This window comes from Macrobrachium rosenbergii, chromosome 17 (assembly GCF_040412425.1).
Source record: "Macrobrachium rosenbergii isolate ZJJX-2024 chromosome 17, ASM4041242v1, whole genome shotgun sequence".
Classification (NCBI taxonomy): Eukaryota; Metazoa; Arthropoda; class Malacostraca; order Decapoda; family Palaemonidae; genus Macrobrachium; species Macrobrachium rosenbergii.
This window is the reverse complement of record NC_089757.1, coordinates 39,435,750-39,460,041: the sequence shown is the minus strand read 5'-3', so window position 1 is coordinate 39,460,041 and position 24,292 is coordinate 39,435,750. Positions and strand designations below refer to the sequence as shown.

Below are 24,292 nucleotides of genomic sequence, written 5' to 3'. Positions count from 1 at the left end.
CTTCAGTGTTCTACTCGGAGAATGCTAGATCCTTTGGCAAGGTGCCTCCAACCTGTGAGGAAGCAGCATTGTGTCGCACTGGTGCCTCAATGAAGGATTTACTGTACCTGTCACGCCATGGTGGGAGGCTGGTGGGAACACCTCATTAGATCAGTGGTTGTGTTGGGAAGATGTTGGGCACTAAGGCATTGTCTAGAGTGAATTAAACCACACTCCAGAAGGTGGAGCATGTTAACTCTGGACCATGATGTTTGTGGGTGAAGAACCTGATGATTGCTAAATTCCTTACATCTAATTTCCTTATTGGTTGTTCAGGCAGGTTTCAGTTAGGGTGTAGATGAGCATGTCTCAGGTATATCCTCAAAGGATTTGAATGTGAGAGAGGCTGTACGTCTAGTCCAGTTATAGAAATTTTGGGCTTTGCAATCAAGTATCTTGAAGCCACCTTGCATGGTAAAGGGAAATAAGCAAATTGTTGTAAAGTAGGGTTCTGTTGTAACAGTAAAAAGAAGAAAGAGTGCCAAGTTGATGTAGTACATGGTGTATTACTGGTGTCCCCTAGTAGAGATGGAGTAATTGAGAAAGTGTTGAGTTACAAACTAAATGTTGGATTTATAACCAGACCTGTACAACTTGTATAATTTGGAAATATCAGATGTCAGTGAGAAAGAGGTTTGTAATTCCCCTGATGAAATAAAGGACAGTCAGATTGCAGAGGATCATGTGGATCCTGTTGAATAATCCCGAGTCTAATGTGGGTACAACCGAAGAGGAGGTCTGTTAAAGGCACCTGTTACAGCTTTACTTGTAAAATTTCGAGGTTATTGAGATTGTAGTGGAGGTTCCTATGACGATAGGAGTGTTGACACACCCCTATGGTAGGGAGGATGTTAAGTGTATGTTTTTGTCAATGAGGAATGCTCCAGGTCCTGTGTTTTGCATTTGTGTTAAATGTACATTGCACTGTCCAAGAGAAGGTCAGTTTTGTGTTGCACTGTATCAAATGTTAATTATTCTTAAAATCTACCCTTTTAAGGAACACTGTTAAATATTTTGCTTATAATATAATAGAGAGTGTAATATTTAGAAAATTGTATTTGTGTTGTGAAACAAATGTTGAGTTTCCCCTTATATTTGGTGAGGCATACTTTTCCCCCATCCCCTGTGCCTTTTGGCCCAACCGCTGTGCCTTGTCGTGTTTATACCTTCTATTTTTGTAATTTATTGCCACTTTGCTGCTGAAACTGTGATTTGTAGTTTTCAATTCAATTGTCTTGCCTTATCTCTGTACCATTTTGGCAATTTTGAATGAATTGAGATACTTAAAGAACTGTGGGACCTCATTCTCCCCAAAGCCACGTTCTGAATCTTTGTGGTTGAGACGGAGAGGAACAAGGAAGGAGTGCGAGTCACGGTTCCTTTCTCCCGTGTTAATGGGTTTTGAGAGACTAAGTCTCAAACTGCGGGAGCTCATGACTATACTGCATGCAAGATACATAATGCCACGTCCCTTAGGGTTAACCGTATCTACAACATGGTTGAGGACCGTTTGGGAACACAGGGTTTGGTAGTGTTGAAGGAGGCATACCAGGCCACACGTGTTGTTGTTAACAGGAATGGTTCGTGCATTTTGCAAGTCATCAGAGCCATATGTTTAGAAAGGGATTGACTAAGAAACCTGTGCAAAAGAAACTAACACCATACCTAGCTAACCCTAGCAGGCCGTTACTTAGCATACGATGAGTCTGTCTCCCTGGACCCTCGGGTGTATTAAACTCCCTTTTGGTATTATTTTACTTATGGACGTGCTTGCTTTCAACGCAAAATATAGGTTTTCTGTTGTATTATGATGTGATTTGAACCAGTTTTTGGGTTTATTTCCGTATGAAGTAACGAATACTTTATCCTTTGACAGAGTATATACAAAATTAATAGAAATTGACGTGAATACCACTTTTGCTTCTCATAGCTAATACAGCAAAACTGTAATCCAGTAAACACAGTTTTGCGTATTGGCTGAAGGAGTGCAATATTCCGGCTAAATCATCAATTTTATTAATTGTGTATACAGTACATCATTGCGGGAAGGATAAGTATTCCGCTAGCGATGAATAAATCAAAATCCTTCAAGCCTCACATCATAACTACAACAGAAGAACTGTTTGCTGTTAGCTGAAATAATATTATAGTAAATAATACTTACTATAGAATCTCTATAACGCAGCACATTTTTGGTAGCATTCGAGGACGGCCAGCGTACAACTTCCGGAGCCGATTACGGGTTAATGACGGTCGACTGACAAAAAAATAACGCCAAATTCTTGATAAGCAACCAAAGTGGTATGGGAAAGCCCATTTCGAAGTGATACCCAATGAAGTGCGTTGCTCCAGTTCTATCCGGTTGGGCGACGTGAGGTTGGCGCTGGGCCTAGCCTGGAGTCTCTGGCCAGCAGGACGAACGGCGTCAAAACGTTCAACGTGAAGAAACTAAAACACCGGGGAGAGAGCGACAATGGCCCCAGAACCGAATTATGCCAAGACGAACTGTGACGCCTTGCGCGTTGCTCAGGCTCATGAACGCAGTGCTATCACTTGCCTATTCCTCTTATAAATCGTTTTTGAAATCGTTGACATTTGTGTAAAACGCACAGTCTATAATGGCAATCATATTTGGAAAGCGACTCACCTGTATCAAAGACAAGACTAAACCGAAGAAGTCACCTGTTGGGAGATCAGTCGTCACTCTTCTTCTTCTTCTTCTTTCAGCTCAATGATTCGATGTAAACAAAGGCCTCAACTTGAACTCTGGGTGTTACACATTAATCATAAGGCTCATACATATACAAACATATTTTTACGTCCCTACGTACCTGATGACAGGGTTTTCAAAAACTCAATTCACCTATAACTATACTGGCAGAAATTGCAATTTCACCGACAGCGAATAAACAATTTATCAAAACAACACAATACACGACATCCGAAGCCTCTCTCAAAAACTTACTGAAAGAAATGCTATAAGACCAAGAATATATTTCCTTCTCTTTGGGAGCATTCATGCTGTGTGACCTAACTTAATATCTAGAGGTTTTAGCCATAACTGTGTCACATATAATCTATTGTTCCTTTAGAAACTCATGAATTCATTCGATGAAATAACTTTGGTTCGGACCTTTAGTGGTTTTCATGGTAAAACATGCAATGCTGGCAGCTCATTGACATTAGACAAAGCCACGTACTGATTTCTAAATATTAAGAATCCTAAAATTGTCCTCTGCAATAATTTCCTAGCGATAAAATCAACAAACATAACCTACCAATTGGAGGGTATATAAAGAAAGTCGAAAGAATGTAACGCCCTGGCCAATTGCGCAAATGATCTTAATTCGGTTCAAAGGCTGTTCAATTGGTCATGATGACAAACATGACGACGTTGGAGAAAAGCTAAAATTATAGTCAAGATTTTACATATGTCAGTTTTGTTTGATAAAACTGTGGCTTAAAATAAGTATTGATGAAGCTATAATTATTAATGGATCAGCAGTTTCAAGAAAATGGTTTTCAGTGATTTAGTGCAATTTGTATATCTGCATTTTTGAATTGGAAAACTAATTTTGCACTCAATTCTAACTCTTCATTGTTTCATTTCTGTTTCTTTTAGACCAATTGCATTATTCATTATACACAAAGGGACCCACATATATATTTTGTAGTAGATATCTGTGGCGCTTAAAAAGTAAAGATAGTGACTGACACAGTTTTTTCTTCCTTCCATAAACGGTCAATCGCTTTTGCCGACATAACTTACAGATACTACCGAACTCGCAAATCATACTTCGTAACATATTATTGTCAAAGTACAACCATCCATTTTCATAGGTTTAGTCAAGATACTGTGTCTTATGCTTAATATATAACTGGAACCGATTTTATTGCATATCAATAGATTTATTAAGGAGAACACAGCTTCGGGAACGTGATACGTAACACGACCTGTTTGCCCCTTAAACTGTCTTGAGCGTTTTGGGCACATCAAGAATATATCACACTATTCTGAACGTTTATCTGACCCCAGTAATGGCTGGGATTCTCCTCCACAGGTGGACTTCAATTTTGTGAAAACCTGCTCAGCAAATCACTGGCCTTGTGAGAGAGGTGCGAAATAACGAGCAGGGAGACAAGTACTGCTGGTTTATTGATGTTGTTGTTGTCGTTTCAGATTTAGCTGGCCTTGTGCCAGCACGGGCTCTTGCTCCTAGAGCAGCCCGTAACTCTATGTTGGTGAGTCCGTGAGATGGGTAGGTTAGACGAAAACTTTATTATGATGCATGAAAGTGATTTTGGTGGGAGTGATTTTGAAGTGAAAAGATTTGACAGGCAATGTTGCAAACTATTTGAACTCTAAGGTACCCATCAGATGAGGACAAAAGTATGATAGCAGTGAGTGTTGGCTAGTGGGAGAGACCGCCAACAGATGGGGAAAAAGAAGAGTCTGAGTAGCAGGCACAGCTAGCTAGTATGGTAGCTCGTGATGATCGAAAGCCATTTTCCTTGTCCGGTCCTTGTGTGTGTATGTGTTTTGTTCATTTGTTGGGTGTTGATTGTGGTGGATAAAATGTGATTTTGATAGGGGAAAGTGATTTCTAAAGAGCCAGCAGTTAGAGATGAGATGGAATGGTTTTTGATTTGTTGTCTGGTTTAAAGTAGCGGTCGGGTCTGTTTTGTCTGTTTTAAGAATTGGGAAGGGAAGCGGGTGGTTAAAGGTACGGATTTTGGTGGTGGGTAGGAGCATAGGAAGCCTGCAAATTTTCATGAATGTTTGCCAGTATGTGCTTTGTTATTTGGGTAGCTGTTCTTTCATTTCCTTCATAACTTGTTCTTAACTGTTCTGTTTCTGCACAGTCAAGTAGGTAGTGTTCCAGGGCTTCTTCTGGGATTGTTTCACAGTGCTTGCATGGTTGGGGGTTGTCTACTATTCTTTGCCATGTGCGTTGGTATCCTAGCCTTAGCCGATGGATTATGACTGCTAGGGCCCGTGACGTGTCTTTGGTTATAGTGTGGTTTTAGGTTTACGATGTCCATGCACTATTTGGCGGTTTTTGAGCCACCGAAAACGCATTCGGGTCGTTTCGGTCGTAAGTCATTTAGGCCGTAAGCACGTTTACGTGCAAAATGGGCGCCGTGTTTAGTACCAGCCCCTTGGGGATGTACGTAAAACATGAAATAATAATGGTAAATACCATAAACATAACGGTAAATACCATAAACATAACGTCTTACATTGTTTTGGATGTTACGGCCTAAAGTGACTTACGGCCGAAACGACCAGGACCGCCTTGTTTTTAAGTTGTGTGAACGAGGGGGTGATTTTTTGCTAAAGAATCTGCTTCTTCATTTCCTTGGATTCCCACATGGCTCGGAATCCAGTTTAGTGTTATTTGCCTGTTTCTGTTGTGATGGAGGCTTGCGATTGCCCATATGCTTGATAGAAGTCTGATTTTTTTCTTTTCCTTTGTCTTTTGTTATAGCCTGTATCGCTCCCTTCGAGTCAGTATGAATTGTTGTGTTTCCCTGCCTGTGCTGAGAGTCTTCCAGAGCTTTTGCAATGGCAATTAGTTCAGTTTGTAGAGTGGAGGCATTGTCAGAGAGCCTCCAGCATCCTTTGAGGGTTGTTGAGTGGACCCCAGCTGCTGCTGCCGGGATGCTGAGATCTACTGATCGATCCGTGAAATATTCATTTGTGGCTGCAGTTTTCCTGATTGCCTCTTGGGCTGCTAGCCTTAGCTGTTGAGCAGTGCATGCTTCTTTGCTTGCAGGGAGGATCGTAAAGTTTATTTTGAATAGTTCAGGCTCACATGGTGCTTCTTCTTTGTACTCTTGGGGTGTTTTCCTTGATTGCAGCAGCTTGATTTTGCATTTCTACTCTTCTTAAAGCTGCTAGGAGGTCGCCAGCATATGTCTTGGGAGGGTCTAGTTCCTCGTGAAGCTCAATGTTTTTCTCAATTTCTCTCTTGAGTGGGCAGTTCCTATTACCTTTCAAGGTTTTTAGCAGTATGGATATGTTTCTCTGGTCTATTCTGTGAGTTAGAGATTGTAAATTTGTCTCGTTTCTCAAGACACACAAGTTAGTCCACATGGGTGCACCTGTGATGAGTCTTAGGACATTGTTCTGGATGATTTATTGATGAAAACTTGCTGCTTATAAAGCAGGTTGAGGACGTCTGCCTAGTTCGCAGAGACCGCTGGTGCAAAGATTTACAGGTGACTTGAGGTCAAACTAGTTCCTTAAAAAACAGGACAGGTTCATACAGAGAACATAGTGATAAACGATGTCTGACATACGAAATAAATAACTTGTTACTTGTACATAATACATGATTGCTTAGAAAGACAACATATACACAGTTTACAATTATAATGATAAATATATATTTCGCTCGACCTTAGGTCGTGGAAAGGCACCGCAGAAAATGGGATGTTCTCCACAGAGAACGCGTTGAGTGGGGACTTTACAATACTCCCCCACCCCAACACAACCAAGACAGAGGTAACGTCTGATTAAACCAGGTATCTGCTGGGGCGACGAAGGGGGCCTCTCTTTCTTGATGTCAATGGGAGAGGGTGGTCACCTTCCCTGATGTCCTCTGCAGTGGTTTGTTGGGGTCCCTTTCTGTCAGGTTTCTGGGTTTTCCGGGGACACCCTCGCCTTCTTCCTGAGACCGGGGCTGTTTGAGGGGCTGCCGTATCCTGAAGGAGATCTTGGGGTCCGCCTTTGTTGCACCCCTCCAGGAATGCGGGTTTGAGACGATCTATTGACACCCAGTCTTCCTGCCCATGGATGGATATTCGGAATGCCTCCTTGTTCCTTTCCAGTACAAGGAAAGGTCCCCTGTAGGGCCTAGTCAAGGCGTCCTTCCTGACGAAGACGTGGGTGGAGGTGGACAGTCCGGGGTGCATGAAGGGGGAAGTCCTGTCGGTGAATATCTTTAGGCAGGGAGCGAATTTTCCAACTCTGTCTCGGAACCTCTGCATTCCCATGTCGTCCCTGTTCTCTGCGACGAGTTCCCCTGGGACTACCAGAGTCTCCCTGTAGACATTTTCTGCTGAGGAGGGGTTGCCGTTGACTCTGGGGGCGATCCTCAACCCAAGGAGGACTCAGGGTAGCTGGTACTTTCAGTTTTCAGAGGAGCAATGAGCCATGAGGGACGCCTTCAGAGACCTGTGGAACCTTTCCACTATTTTGTTGGCTGCAGGGTTGTAGGTGGTGGTGCTGTGGTGAGTGGTCCCCATTAGACGTGCCAGGGCAGTCCACAGCTTGGACAGGAAAGCGGGTCCCCTGTCTGTCATTATGTCGTCTGGGACACCACACCGGCTGATCCAGCTGGAGAGGAGGACTTCTGCACATGCACTGGAGGTGGCTTCTTCCATGGACGTAGCTTCGGGCCACCTGGTGGAGCAGTTGATGACTGTCAGTAGGTATCTGGCTCCTCCCGATGGGGGAAGAGGTCCTACTACGTCGATGTGGATGTGCCCAAAGCGTCTCTTTGGCAGGGGAAATTCGCCCACTCCCAATTCGGTGTGCCGCCCCACTTTACTTGTCTGGCACTGCATACATTGTCTTGCCCAGACCGTCACGTCTTTCCGTATGTCGTGCCAGACGAATTTCTCCATCAGCAGTCTGACTGTTGTCCTTCTGGAGGGGTGGGATAGGCTGTGGATGATGTCGAAAACCAGCCAACGTCTGGAGGCGGGTACCAGGGGGTGGGGGTGTCCGGTACTGACATCGCTCAGTGATGTCGATCCTCCTGAGCCGAAGGGTATGTCCTTCCACTTCAGCAACATGATGGCTGTACGGTAGGCTGGGGTCTCAGGGTCAGCAGCTTGTTCGTGGGCAAGGTCCTCGTAATCGATCCTGAGCTGTATGGAATCGATCTCAATTCTTGAGAGGGCGTCGGCTACTGGGTTCTTCCCGCCGGGGAGGTATTTGATGGTGCAGGTGAACCCTGTGATGGCTGCAAGGTGCTGCTGCTGCCTAGAGGACCATGCGTCGCCCAACTTCATGAAGGCGTGAACCAGTGGCTGGTGGTCAGTCCATATTGTGAAGGGCGTCCCCTCCAGGAGGAACTTGAAGTGCTGTACCGCCTGGTATGCTGCAAGGAGTTCTTGGTCGAAGGTGCTGTAGCAGGACTCGGTGGGGTTTAGCCTCCTACTGAAGAGGGCAATGGGCTGAGGGGTCCCGTTGATGACCTGTTCCAGAACTGCTCCACAGGCGACGTTGCTGGCCAAAGATATTGCTTTGGCGAGGGAGGCCTTCGTCAGGAGGAAAGCCTTCTGCTGGTTGGGGCCCCACATTAAGGTCTTTGGACGTCCCTTCAGGACCTCCATCAGGGGGGCCATGGTGTGAGCAATCCCCGGGATGAATCTTCCGTAGTAGTTGACCATTCCAAGGAATTCTTGTACGGCCCTGATGTAGGAAGGGGTGGGAAACTTCTCGATGGCTTCAACCTTCGACGACATTGGGCGGACGCCCTCCGGGCATATCTCGTGGCCCAGGAACTCCACCTTCTCGATGCCGAAGGTGCATTTGTCAAACCTGACGACAGGGCCACTCTCCTGCAGCACTGCAGGACCTTCTGGATGTGTCGCAGGTGTTCCTCCTGGGATCTGGAAAAGATTAGGATATCGTCGACATAGCAGACGCAGAAGTTCAGGTCCCCCAGGATGCTGTCCATCAACCTCTGGAAGGTTGCGCCTGCGTTCCTCAGGCCGAAGGTGGAGAAGGCGAAGACGTAGGACCCGAAAGGTGTGACGATGGCAGTTTTGGGGATGTCCTCCGGAGCTACTGCGACCTGAAATTAAGATTTTAGTAGGTCCATTTTGGAGAATATCCTGGCCCCGTGGAAAGAGGCCGTCAGGTCCTGCATGTTCGGCAGGGGGGGGGTTAGTGGTCCGGTTCTGTTGCCAGGTTCAGCAGCCTGTAGTCACCACAGGGCCTGCAGGTGCCGTCTGCTTTCTGCACCATGTGAAGAGGGGAAGTCCATAGGCTGGGAGCCTTTTTGCATATGCCCATCCTTTCCATCTCTGCAAAGGCCTGTTTGGCCTCCTGAAGGCGCTGCAGGGGAAGCTGTAAGAACTCTGCGTGCTTCGGGGGGCCCTTCGTCTTGATATGGTGGTATATCCTGTGTTTGGCAGGAATCCTGGGCATCCGGCAGAGCTCGGGTTTGAAGACCTCCGGGAACTCCTTCAGGAGGGAACCATACTGGTGGGGAGCGATGGAACAGATGGCGGGCTCCCTGGGACCTGGTGACAAGGGCAGGGACTGGCAGGACTGGGTGTCTAGCAGGCGTTTGCGGCCGACGTCGACTGCCAGACTGAAGTAGGTGAGGAAATCCGCCCTCAGGAGTGCAGTCCTGATGTCCGCGATGATGAACTCCCAGCTGTACCTCCGGCCAAGAATGGAGATTGACAGGAGCTTGGTGCCATAGAAGAGGAAGGGGGACCTGTTTGTGGCTGTCAGGCAGGTAGTCGGGTCAGGCGGTCGTCTGCAGTCCTCTCCTGAAGGTGGAAACACCGAACACATGGCTCCAGTGTTGACCAACATCATCCTGCTGGAGATCACATCGCAGGCATAGAACCCTACTGGTAAGGGGCCCTGGGTATTTTTGTTGTTGCTGCCATGGCGGCCTGTGGGTTTGGCTGCCGCCTCCTCCGTTTTTTTGAAGGGAAGAAAGGACAGGGGGCTTCGCACCTCCAGGTGGCTCTCCCGAACCTCTGGTGGAAGTAGCATAGCCCCTACTTCCCTCTTCTGCTGGTGAGACGACCTTTTCTGCTCAATGGAGTTGACGGGCTCCATGGTGGGGTCGTCCGGCAGGAGGCAGTTGGCGGAGTGTGCGGGCGTCATTGCCCGCTTGGCCGCCTTCGTGGAGTCCGTCAGCTGCTGCGCCAACCTGATTAGGTCCTCAACCGGCAGGGTGTACACGTCCGTGATATGCCCACGGACCTCCGGCAGTAGCTGCCACAGGAAGATCTCCCTCGACAGACTGATTTCCTTGCGCCTGCTGCTGCTGTCAGTCTTGGGGAGGAGGAGGAGGTCCTGGAGGGCGTGCCACACTTCCAAGATGTTTCCCTCCTGCCGGGGGTTGAGGGCAAGGTCGAGGGTATGGGCAGCTCTCTCGGAGACCGGCAGGGAGCAGGTCTCGATGAGAGCGGATTTCTGTTCTTGGAAGGTGGCGGGGACCGACGTCGTCATCAACCAAGGGGCGATCTTCTTATAAATCTCCTCCGGGAGGGCGTTAATGCCAATGTCCGCCTTCATCACCTCGTCAGTCAGGCCTGCTATTTTGAATTGCCCCTCGACCCTGTAGAACCAAGACGCTGTGTTCTCCCTGGTGAATGGTGGCAGCCTTATGTTAAGGACTGTCTTTGGTTGGTGGGCCATTGCGTGAGGCAGCAGTACCAGTGTGGAGGTGCACGTGGGAGGGGGTTGAGAGAGGGAGGTGTCTGCCTCCAAGAGGTTCGCGGTAATTTGTGCGTGGTTGGGAATGTCTCCGTTCCATGCTCTCTTCACGCTCTCACTTGGATTGTGCGGGAACAAACACGCCAATACATGCTGGGGGAGCATGCTGTTGGGTCCGCTAATGACGTTGGCGACCTGCCGATGAGGGTCGGTTAACGCCCGAACGCTTTGTTAGAGCGCCGTAGTTAGTCCATTAGGGGTGTGGATTAGGTTCATTGGGCCAAGACTTAGTCGCTGTTTGGGTCCGTTATTGGCTTCCAGGAACCACTCCGGGGGTCACCACTGTGAGAGAGGTGCGAAATAATGAGCAGGGAGACAAGTACTGCTGATTTATTGATGAAAACTAGCTGCTTATAAAAGCGGGATGAGGATGTCTGCGTAGCTCGCAGAGACTGCTGGTACAAAGATTTACAGGTGACCTGAGGTCAAACTAATTCCTTAAAAAACAGGACAGGTTCATACAGAGAACATAGTGATAAAAATGTCTGACATACGAAATAAATAACTTGTTACTTGTACATAATACATGATTGCTTAGAAAGACAACAAATACACAGTTTACAATTAGGTCGTGGAAAGGCACCGCAGAAAACGGGATGTTTTCCATAGAGAACGCGTTGAGTGGGGACTTTACAGCCTAATGACACGTTCCACCATCTAAGGAAAATACTGCATATTGTGAACACCAACAGCAATAATACAGGAAATCTATGGCCGTGATGATGACAATAATGGTGGCTTCTCACATATGAAAACTTGACCCTAGATGGAAAGGAAAAAGGATTAATGATGCTGAATCTGTCATGTGATTAGGAAGAATTATGTTGTGAAATTTAACCACAATGCACTGTTTCTTGCTGGTGTTATTAGCAATAGGACTGCGAAGGATGATGAGAATGTCTACAATCTAGGGAAGGCTCAATGAGACTACAGTTTTTAAAATGTTGACTTATAAACTACTTTATTTACACAATTATTTATACACAAGCACTCATCACTAATGGATGCATAATCACAATGGAATTCTCTTAGTTAAATATCACAAATAGTAAAACGAATTACCCAACACACGTGAAGCCGACACAGACTTCGTTATGTTATTCAGAATATCAATTACCACACTCGAATAGAAAAGAAATTAACTTTAAATATTTACTACTGGTTTGAAATAACTTGTAAGAGACCGCGATGTGGTCTCTTTCGAGCGCATGTGTGTGTGCAGCATCCATTAAAGGGAACAAGAGCATCCCGTTTTCTCTCTCTCAACGAACGCAACTTCTACCATACAATATTTCCGTCTGTTTCTCCCTAACCATTGTTGTCTCGATTTATGTACAATCACCACTACTTGCATTGCCATGCAAGCATTCTAATCATGTACTCGTAACGTTCCACCGAATCTTCTGTATCAAACTGTATGTATGTTTCTGTTTGTGAAGACGCCAAACGTCTCACCATTTCACATATATTATGCTACTGCATTGTATTCATTAATCTGTCTCGAATCTCATGCAACTGTCCATATGTGGAATTTCCTGGCCTTTCCATTGACATATGTTTTATCATTGTACGTTCATATTGCCTCTCACAATTGCCATCTGTTTGTATGTCGACAAGCACAGGTGTCCGAAACATAATCTCTGTTTTGTCTTGGCTGTGTGTAGAAACTTCATTGCGGCTCGCACCAGCCAATAACAATCATGAAGATTCTGTACATTCATTCAGTAAGGAATCAGTATAAAACTAGACAACACCCAGCCATTATGTCACTCAACACCTTCCTTACATAAGGTATATTGAGAGAATTTTTGCCTAAGTGAAATTATTATTGGTAATTCTTTTGTGCATTTTGTGTGTTCTTGTGTTGGCAATCTCTTGATTTTATATATTGGTGATTTAACATTTATTTACTTAGTATTTTAAATATTTCTTGATAATTTAACATTGCATACTTGATTTAATCTTTATTTATTAAGATTTTCTTTTCAAATCTTGAATAATTGTTGATAGTTTAAATTTTACTTGATTACTTTAATTTCTTGATAAATTAAAGTTTTTGTGATTTAGTTTGTTTAATAATTTAATTCAAGAATCAATTAAATTTTTGTGTTGTTTTCAAGTAATAGTGAAAATTTTTCAGATTGTGAATTCTCATTATAGATTTTGAATTAACAATTAATTTTTGTATTTGAAATTTAAAAAAAAACAGTGTTTCATTTATTGACCACCAGTGACTAGGATTAATTGTGTGCATAAGGCAAAGTGATAAACATGTTTTGTTCCTTTAGTTTTGCTAAAGTGAATTAAGACTAGGGAAACATTTAAAGTTGTTTGATGGAGTGATACCCTTTTACTCTAGCATATTTCTTGTTTAATTGTTGATACCTCACACTAGTCTTGATAAACTTAGGTTGATTTTTCATGTGATTAATGAGCTTTTTTTTAAGGGAACACTGTTACTTTTAGAGTACTCAGTCGTAATCCTTATTGTTATGAGAGTTCAGGTATCTGGATGAAGTGAGGTAAATTCTTGAATTTTGTGATTAGTTGTGTAATAACCAGGTACTTGGTATGCATCGTGATATATATATATATATATATATATATATATATATATATATATATATATATATATATATATATATATATAAATATATATAAAACATATTTCTCCTGTAATTTTCAAACTAATTTATCATAAGCCTCATTTCTCTTTCCTACGACGGTCAACAAACTCCTCCCAGAACCATAACTCGTATTTTGATTCATCACCGTTGAAGTAAAGCCTGTGACGTCCTGGGCCCGTAACCTGTTGAGATGAGGTAGCCATGACGGTGAGATGGGGAAGATGTTTCAGTAAAAAAGGCCGATAATGATTTCACCGGCCAACAATGGTGTCGCTATGGGGGACCAGGGGGGGGGGCGGTCAGATGCTTGGCACCCCCAGTTGAAATTCCTTTGTAGCTAAACTTTAACCCTTGGTGATCAAAAGAAAAGTTATAGTTGTAGGTTTTTAACACAAATGACAGTTTGCTCATGATATTTTGATCCAACTTAATGATATCAATTTATGTATGAAGTGATTGAAACTACAGTTAGGCTACAGTTTGAATAAGTGCAATGCAATTTTCTACTGCTGCTTAGAGTTAACTTCCAGGGAGAGGTATATTTACATGAGAAGGATATTATACTATAGTCGAAAATTAAAACTTGATAATGAGGCTAGCGTTGAACATGAGGTTGTGAGGAAATTTACATTACAGTATTTGATACATTTCCATATAGTAGGAGTTGAAGTTTAATTGAAAATTGGGCTCTGTAATTTCAAATAGGTTTACTAATTATTAATACTATTATTTTCCTTCATTCACATGGATGTATACATTCGAGAACAGTATATTTTACTAATTACAGAATTGGTACAGTAGTTTTGTGTAATTTTCTTTGGCCCCCCAAAATATCTTGGCCCCACCTATATATATAGGCATCCCGACTGATGGACTGCCAGCTACGACCCTGCCGGCCAAAACACCATGATTTATTGCCTTCTAATTCAAGTTACAATCTTCGCCAGCAGAGGCACTAGTGATAAACATTGAAAATGGGTAAACATGATTATAAGTGATAAACGTAAATAAACTTTGATACCTTTAGTGATATGACATATTGTAAGTCTTGAGTTTATACTTAACACATTTTGAGCTTGGCCTGCACAGTCTCCTCTCCTTCTTGTACACTCGCCCTACTGCTTTCCTTGTTCACAAAGTCTGTGTCTACCCTCTCCTCCCGTCCTGCCATCATCCACTTTATTCATTCTTAAATATCTTAAATGTCTATCAAATGAACCTCTTCCATTCTTCCACGATACACATTACCTCTATTGCTCCATCTTCATAGTATATATTTGACCTCACACCTTACTCCTGCTTTCATTGACTTTCTGTTATTTTCCTTTTACAAATGCTTTCAAATGCTACTAGTTCCAGCAACTTCTCTTCACCATTCTCAAGCTGCACACAGTTTTGTACTTCCATCTAACTTCCTTTCTCTGATTTCTTGCATAACTCATCTATAAAGATAATATACTACCATGGTAAGTCTCTCTGATAAAGAGACCGGTTTCAGACCAGCTTTTACACCAGACCAGTCGCTCTCCTATCTACATATTCCAGCACATGCTTTGCTACATTGTAAAAACTTGCAGTTGCACACAGCATCTTATCTTCAATGTCATATATCCTTAGTGCATTCCACTTTGCTTCTCTCTAAATTTATCATAAGCTTTTCTAGAGCCATGTATAGCACATGCAGCTTTTTGCAGTTACTTTCAAACCTCTCACATAACTGTTTCATAACAAACATTGCATGTACACACCCTCTTCCTTGTCTAAACTTACACAGTTTTTCACCCATCAAGCCTGTTTGCCACCGGTCTTACTTTCTCAATCAAATTCCTACCATACACCTTTCCCTGCATACGAGACATGTATTCATCTATAGGCATCTCTCCTCTTCACTGCAGTCCCCGCCTCCCTTCCGCTTTTCAGTTGTCGTCGATCATTTCCAACAAGAATGCTCTTCGAACTTTCATTCTGGCACTGATGCAGAGGCTAGCGGTGCAGCAAGCATGGTATCGCCAGTTTATTGATGATCATCGTCTGAGTACTGACCACATAAAATGCTGTTCAGCCTCATTGATCGAAAGGCCAGCAATATAACCAACCGAACGAGTTACTGCCTTTATTCAACAAATATAGAATACGGGAGAATTAAATGACGGTTAGTCGCGTAAATCGAGCACGATTATCCATTCGCGTATTTATCCTAATATCACTAATACCAGTGAGACAGAGGTACAGTAAATGCCAACTTGCCAAGCCAGAACATTCTTTGAGATATAAAGGAAAGATGAACGAGCTACCAGCAGCGATCACAAAGACTACTTATCTGATAGAAACTGTCAACTATAAGCAGTGTTACCAAAGGCCCGTCACGCTTATAATTACGACAAAACCAGTGCGTGACGTCACGAAACGTGAACGATGTAAGATGTCGAATTTGTCACTGGATTGCAAGAACCCTTCTTTAATTCCTTCTTTCTCTTTCTTTCGCCCAGAGCAGATATCTTTTGGATCTCTGAAACTTGGCATTTCAAAAAGTTTTTCGAATAGACCATTACAAATGTCCTTTTTACACCAATAATAAGACAAAATACAGATATAGGCTAATAGAATAATAAAGGAAAAATTAATAAAAGTGTATACGAAGTGAATGGACGAATGAATGAAATAGAAATGTAAATGAATCAGTCAGTAGCATAATACAACCCGTAATACTTTCGATTTTTTTTTTGGTGCGATAACCATCTGCAGTTAATGTTTGTGATGTGTGTCAGAGAGAGCCTAATACATAGCCCGGAGATTCAGCGAGGACGTCCCTGAGAATTGGCCGTTCTCTTCAGCCCACTCCCCTTCACTCCTTGCAGCGGTCTCGTCGCTAAGCTTGCTGAGCCCCTTTACCTTGCGAGCTAATCATCTGACTGTGATGACACTTAGGGTGCCGCTGTCATTACGCGAAAATCAATAAAAACCCACGAAAGGACGAGGAAGTAGGAGACCAGGACAGGGGCTTTCAACGTACATGTGCTTACACGCACGCACACACACACGCACTCCTACATAGCCTGACATGAGGCCATTGTCCTGACTAGAGGGAGGGCTCATCCTCCCAGCGGACAGATCCATGCGAGGTGGTTGCTAAGGCGTTGCTAGGGACGCTTTTCGAAGACGTTCTTCGACCATAACGCGCACAAGTCCTTTAGCCTGGAAGACGTTGTCGGCGTCCAGCGTTCTCCAGACCATGTTAACATCATCTCGACAGAGGTAAATTAAAGTGAGTATCTGGAGACGGTTGTTATGACTCGAGAGATCTGGAGAAGTGAGAAAGTGCATAATCGTGAGTCCGGTCCGATATCTGATTTAAAATCTTAGCACTTGCACATCTCCCCCGCCTTCCTTGCGTCATCATGTGGGACGGACAGCGTGAATTAGGTTTATGATTTCTGACAAAAGATTAAAGCAGCCAGACCAAAAATACTTTTCGGGAATAAGTGTAACGGAAAATATTATGAAATATCAGAATAATTTAGAATCTAATTAGCGAGCGTGATAATCATTATGCACCAGTCCGTTTCCTGTCTCTCCCGCACAACGGCAAATTTACGAGTGATTTGTTGAATGGGCTCAGATTAGCACTGGAGTGGAGTGGAGCAGGTGTGAACTTCGTTCCCGCAGATAATGCATCTCCCACATTTGCCAAGATTGTTGGTTGTCATCAGTAATTATTATTATTATTATTATTATTATTATTATTATTATTATTATTATTATTATTATTCAGACGAAGATCCCTATTCATGTGGAATAAGCCCACAAGGGGAATTGGCTTGAAATTCAAGCTTCCAAAGAGTTTGGTGTTCTTTAGAAAGAAGTAACAGAAGGTAATAGGAAATACAGAAAGAGGTCATTTATTAAGAAAGAAAAAATAAATTAGCAAATGAATAAATAGACAGATAAAAATTTAAGTAAACTGCGTCTTCTCTTGAAGTTTCAGTTGCACGACATCCTAAGGGAGACTGTTCCATAGTCCAATGGTGCGAGGAATAAAGGACCTCTGGAACTGAGAAGTTCGACAGCGAGGCACGTTTACTGAATATTGGTGCTGCTGTTTAGCGAATCTGGTTGCTCTCTCTCGGCAGGAAGGGGGTTCAGGGATTAATTGAGAATGTGAAAGATCTCTGTTGAAATACAACGGAAACCTACACCCATGAAAAAAAGACAGAAACAAGCAGACATCCATCGACGGTTCAAGTAAAGGGAGGGCAAATGGTCTACTTATATGAAACGTGCAAACCTAACGTGCAACATTTGCTGACACTTTCATTAGATGTTTCTCAAAAGTAGGATAGGAGCCAGAAGTTACACCAAGAATAATTAAAGTTTCAGACTCATTCAGCAGAGTCCCGTCTACTTGAATGGGAGGATGGGGTGGAAAATTTATACGAGATCTGCTAATCAATAGTGTTTTCGTTTTACTGAAGTTCACCCTCATACCCCTCTGACTACACCATTCACTGATCTGGTCCATGTTCCGATTGAGGCTGAGGGCAGCTTCATTTCTCATAAGTGGAGACTTTACTACACCCACAAATGAAACATCACTGGCATACTTTCAATTTGTTTTCCAGGCCAACAACCATATATCACTGGGATACGCTAAAAATAACAGTGGACCAAGAAATAATTGGAACTCCAGACGCAATTTCAGACTAAAGATCCCATCAACAGCAAGTCGCTGCTGCCTACCTGTAAATGGGAGGATGGGAATGGAACCCTCTCCAAGATTCTGAAGTTTACGAAGATCTTTGTCTAAATCAAGCAGTGTTTTCGTTTTAGTCCGCACTCAAAAGCCTTTCAGGGTCCCGGATGGCATTCCCCAAAATAGCTGTGCACCCATGCCATTCACTGATCTGGTCCATAGCTGCAACCTTTCATTCCTTTTACCGTGCCTCTGTTCATATTCTCTTCCTTCCATCTTACATTGCATTTCTACTAATAACTGTTTAGTGCTACTGAGAGGACTCCTGTTACAAATGTCAAACCATCAGGTTGAGTTTCAATGCTGAATGACCTCATAGAACAGCTTTTTGTTTTCCTATATGCTGTTCTATTTTATTCTTTATGCATATCAGCTAACAATCCTTTAGAATCCATATACTTATATAGTAGCTTAAAAGTAAGTTTTTCTGCAATTTTGAGGAGCAAAGTGAGAACAGAAATTGGCCTAAAGTTACTACAGTAGAGTCTGCAGATATGCCACTCTTTGGAACAGGCATTGTAATACTAAGCTTCCGCAAAGATCCTACGTCGACATAAAAATCTATAGAATCTACTGATCAGGAGAGACAACACACTAGAGTTTTTTTTTTTTAAACAGAGGGAAGAAAACATCAGGATCTTCTCCAGCCCAGCTATCAAGATTATGGAGACATTTTTAACACTACAGTGAAATGCAAATCACTCCAAGAATAGGTTCTGGAAATTATCAGGAGAGGGACAATGATTGCTTAGCTTCAGAAACTCGGTGAAGCAGTCCAGCCTTTTCCTTACCATCATCTGTTTGTAGTGGTGGAATGGAAGACGAGCCTCATCCAAAGATAGATGATGCTAATTTGTCCACCACAGATGAGGCTGAGCACTCAAAAGCCCTCTTCAAGGAATTACTGTAATTTCCCTGCGGATGGTAGGTTCTATTCGCGCACAGCGAGACCAAAATTTTGTCATTTTCACTTGAACAATTTCATCTCCAAGTATTGAATTTGGTCTGTTTGCCATGATAAGCTCATCTACATGTATCATCAAACCATGGCTGATCATTTGTCCCGAATTTGATGACCTTTCTAGGGATGCCTCACTAAAATAGCCATCAACATTTCATTTAACTTCTTGGGATCTGGATCTGATATAGCACCTGAAATGTATGAATGGAAGAATAACTGTGAAAGGAAACGATACTGGGATGCCCTGTTACAGAAATTAATCAGTCATTTAATTATACGCACATGAATGTTGCCTCCCCTTGGATGCCTAATTAACTAGGAAACCCTTCAAACCTTTTACTGTGAAGGAAAAGGAGAATTCAAGGTTATTCAAGATAGAGACAGTTAAGTCTAACATATGAAACGTTTATTAGATCCAAATTTGAGAAAAAGTTATTATTATAATTTTCCTTTTTATTGCCGATTATGCTAAGTCTAAGGTTGTAAATCTCCTTTTTTCAGTTATTCTGAAATTTCTTGTCATTAATTGAAAAATAAAATTCGTTTACGCACACACACACACATATGAACATGAAGAAGCCGCGTCCCCTAACCAAGTGTGGCTCCAGAGAAAGTACACAAAGTACGCATTATTGAACCTTTTGCACAATCCATTGCATCTCGGATTATATGGAGTCATTCACAGCTGCTTGGTGCTCACTAGACGGCTCGCCTCCCTTTCCATCTCGGATTTATTACTTCAGTTGCTGAGCATCTGTTTGGGGAATCCCACTCTGATGAAAAATTCGAGAAGTGCCTCCGCTACCCACTCTGTTTCTGTTTTCAGAAGTGCTAATACCTCTGGTTATCTTGGTGATACAGGTCCACTCAACTCTCCCATCAATACCATTATTCCCTATGTTTCTTGCTAATATTGCCCCTTAGTGCAGTTTTCTGCAAATTTTGCAAGACCTGCAAAACCTCGTGATATCTGCAACCACTCCTTGCTACTGAAAACTGCTGGACATACAGTTGATAGTTTTATTAGCTCCAAAAGTGACCACTGAAAATGGACTCACGAACCACCTCCATCACTTGGACATCATATATCTGTGGAACTAGGATTTGCCAAACTTCTCCAGCTACCATGGCCTAGGCAACACCATGCAAATACAAACTCATTAATAATTTAAACTCAAAATAAACTTCACACTTTGTTATGTATTCTTTCAGTCTTGGCTCTGCTAGGCTAGGATCCTCCTGTTTGGTTTCTATCTCCTACTCTACTTACACATCTGGGATGCCAGGAGGTACTGCCCATTGCAGGATGCTGTGATTCGCCTGTTGTCTTGGTGCTAACCTTCTCTGAATCCATCGCTGCATCATTATACTTGGACTGGTCCCTTTGGTCATCTGTCCCTACAGCTTTCTCGACCATCTTAGCCTCAGTTTTAATAATTTAAATTGTCTGAAATGTTTCCAAGAATATGGTCATAATTAGGGTTATCTAGGCCCATAGCATGTAATTCTCCCTCATATTATAGTGTAGACATAAATCTTTGCAACTGGCTATTTTCTTATCAGTCATTTGGTCATCAGTCAGCAGATTTTTACATACACCTGCTCGTGTACAAACTGCATCTCATAGTAGTCACTTCTCCTTGCCTATATATCCTTCACTAACTGGTAAATTACAGTGCCTCTTCCTCTGTTCTGCAGATCCACATACTCCTAAGTTTACAGGTAGTTCAGTTCCATCCAAAAGTTTTGCCTACCATCTCCGATGTAGTTTTTCACAAATCTTGATAGTGATCACCTCACAAATCTGGATAGTGATCACCTCCCTTTATTCTTACACTATCATAGCACACCCTGCCTTTTGCTTGAACTTCTGCTGATCTTTACTCTTGATGATCCCACAGTCCTTGCCTAAATGTCCTGGTTTGAGACACATAAAGCACTTACCTACATTTTCATCAGTTTGCTTCTGTCATCTTGTAGTTCTTGTGTCTCTGGGTTTCTCTAAGCACCATTCTTAAATGCCCTGCTGCATCCAGCCAGTTCAATCCATCTATTAAATACCTCAGCAGCATAGCTATAAATTGATACGCAGTCTCCCCTTGTTCCGATCATCTCATGCCTCTTGATAGTGCCTGTTTTAAGCTATCATAATGCTTAAGGCATAGTTGAGAAAACTTGCAGACCTTTAGCTGTTAGTAATGGACTGAAACAAATAGCCCAATTGTCCCTAGGCCACTCCTCAGCTCTCTGTACACCTCTAAGATCTTTCAGTGAAAGTGTCCATGTCGTCTTGCTTTTTGTCAAACCTAGTAATCCAGGGTTTTACAGTCTGGGTTTCTATTTAGGTTTATCTCGGCTTTGAGTTTTATTACCCGAGTTTTAGGTTCCTGCAATTCTACTTTCTGTTTTGCTTCTTGTCTTGCTTTTTCTTCACAATATCTGCATTTGCCTTATTCTTTTGCTGCTTCTCTGGCTTTTTTTTGCTGTTTCTCGTCCTCTCCGTCGCTCTGCATGGGCTAAATCTTGCTGTTCAGTCACAGAATCTCTTGCCTCTTGTCTTTCTAATCTCATTTCAAGGGCCAGTACAACAAAGTTCTGAAGCTCTGTTACCATTGTCACTTTTCTGTTACCCATCTCACAGGCTAACAACAAAGCCACACCAAACCACTTCTAACAATCAGTCCTGGCATGGTCGCCATATAATATCACAATATGTGATATGAAAGGCAGGGGGGTTAGTGGGCCATTGGTTTTATAATGTGGTGCAATTAAAACACCGAAGAAAAGTTAAAAATATCAAATATATTCACTGTATTCTTCACCACATGCCTTTACTTCAGACTGAACTTAGTTTGGTGGAGATTATGTTTAAACTTTTCTTCTTTACTCATTCGAAGTGGCTTCTCGCTCTCAGCTGATGCTACAGTGAATTGCTCTGAACGGAACTCTGGCTTCTTCTTCTCTTTGTAAACTGAAAGATAGTGGTGTGAGATAGCTGCTTCTTCTGTCTGCTCTCTATTTGTCTTTGTCTTCTCCGACACTATCTATAAGGTATCCCTTAGCTCTTACTCGATTGTTCGAGCTTACTCTCTGCAATACCGCTTGGTAGAAATTACGTAATTCTGACCGACTCGGGCAGTCAAAAAAAAAAAAAAAGATTACCTAAAACCTCTGAGAACATCGTTATCAACATGTTTTCAAACATAACTAAAAAAAGATAAACCCTCAAAAAATCTTACTATCACTCATTTCAACAAAATAAACAGCTAAAAGAAATTAATGTAAAATAACTGTTCCAGAATAATACAGAAAATTATCATCTACCCTCGAACTTCAACAGGTAAAACTGTTGTAAAGGGAGAACTATTCAGAAGATCATGATACGCTTATAAATTTTATTTGACAATATATTTACACACACACACACATATGTGTGTGTATGTATGCAAATATTTCTTCACTGTAAGTCAACAATGCTGTAGGAAATTAGAAGACCCATAAAAATGAACAAAAACCATCTATTTGTTTGATGATGCTAATTCTGCCGAAGTATTTACTCTTATCTGTATAAATGTGTGTGTGTATGTATGTATGTATATATATATATATATATATATTATATATGTCTATATACTGGGATTCTGGGCTGCAACAGACTGGGCTGCAACACAGAGAGTTCCTTACATTACCAAGGAAGGAAGCCACCAAGTTTTGACTAAAAATCTGACTTGTAAAGGCAGATCCGTAGAAGATTCAATCAAAAGGGACAATCTGGCTTAGGGCTTTCTTCATGTGAGGAAAGATTACGTAAACACAAAGGGGTTCTCTTAATTAACTGTATTTACACAGCACACAGATCAGAAGAATGAGGAATTATGGGGCAGGTAATAACAAGGTCCTGTTAAGTGAATGGATCCTACACAGGATAAATATTCTACGCCGATGATGTCTTCACGGAATGAACATCGCGGGGGGTTAGAGTAGGGGGTTGGCATAAGGCCACTGCACATGGGATAGAGGCGATTTGCAATAAGATGCAAGACGGTTACTTGCATGAAACAGTAACGCACTCAAACGGAACTGAGGGAATGCACCGATGGTTCCAAGCAACCCAGTTACAATCACTAAATGCATAATTACGTTAACACTTCACACTTCAACACAAAGGTACTTAGGGTACTCGCACAATGAAATGGAAAATAGATTAGGCAAAGGATACAGGATTGTGACTAACGAAAAGAAACCTTATTTCGGTACATTACCTTCGTCAGGATGATGGTGTTGGGGGAGGAAAATGAAAGGGATGCCACTTACAAAAGGTACTGGCTTGAGGACGAGCACGTGGAAGGAGTACAAGGGACAGGCAAGAGGGAAAGGATGGCAAGTGTCCCCGGTTAAGTTCTGGGCGCTTCTCAGCCGCTCCTCAGATCGAACTCATCAGCCGAACCGCTGGTCCATGTCCCCATAAAGCTTCGGAGGATTATGCTGGGGCATCCTTGTACACAGCTGTTTAGTCAATGCCCGCTCTGGGTCACGTACGCGGTGAGATCACCTTCCCAGGTGTCATGGCGGCCGGCACAAGTTCAGCTGCTATGGCTGGGTGCTTTCTCTTTTTCCTCCTTTGCCGGTTGTTCCACCTCTGGCGAGGATTTGCATCTTCGAAGGCTGCACCTAGGATTAAGGATCTCTGGTAGTCACTTTGAACAGAGGAAGTATTAAGGGCTTACCCATACAGGGAAAGAGGGAGAGAATTGAAGGGGTGAATGACACCCATACAGTTCTTTTATTTAAAAAGGAATAAAATTAGTTTTATTCTTATATATCTCTTACATTTTAATATTATTTAAGGCTGGTGAGGTTGCTTGGAAAGAAGGTTTCTTCGTTGCAATATATGTATATATATTTGAGTTACCTCCTTTTTTTCTGCGTTTACCAGTAGTCAGGGCTGGAGTACTGACACTCGAAATATATTTGTTTTGTGAGTTAAATTGCTTTAATGGGCCATATGTTCTCTCTGAAACAAAGTGCCTAGGATCTCTCATGCCTGAAGCATCTGGTGAATCTTTAATTCAGTGGCTGAAGGATGAACATCACAGTGAGAGCTGTGTTTGTTCCAACAGCCACTGTCGCGTTCAGCCCTTCAGAACTGAATCAAGGTTTGACCCCCGAGACTCCTCAGGCAACCTGAGACTACTGAAAGAACTTTGCGAGATTTATTAGTTGATATCATTTGAAGCCTCTTTCGCTGTGCTTCACTCAACTGCAGCAACATAGAGCCCACCCTCTGTTAGTGTTTGTTCCTCTAAATAATTTATATCGTTTACCAGGTCGTTAATTTCCTCTCGAAATAGAATCCGTAACGCGAATAATTATTTTGGATTTAGCAGCAGTTCCTGAATGCACCACGTTAGAGTTACTGATTGTTTTTCTTATTTTCT

General features: G+C 42.6%; 1 protein-coding gene across 1 annotated transcript in view; it reads right to left on the bottom strand.

Moving 5' to 3' along the window:
* The window catches only part of Epg5 (ectopic P-granules autophagy protein 5), a 474,230-nt gene extending 471,428 nt beyond the window's left edge, over positions 1–2,802 (bottom strand). The window contains exon 1 of the mRNA XM_067119916.1: positions 2,687–2,802. The gene's annotated coding sequence lies outside the window, so the exon portion shown is untranslated. The remainder of the gene's footprint in view (positions 1–2,686) is intronic.
* Positions 2,803–24,292: the final 21,490 nt, after the last annotated feature.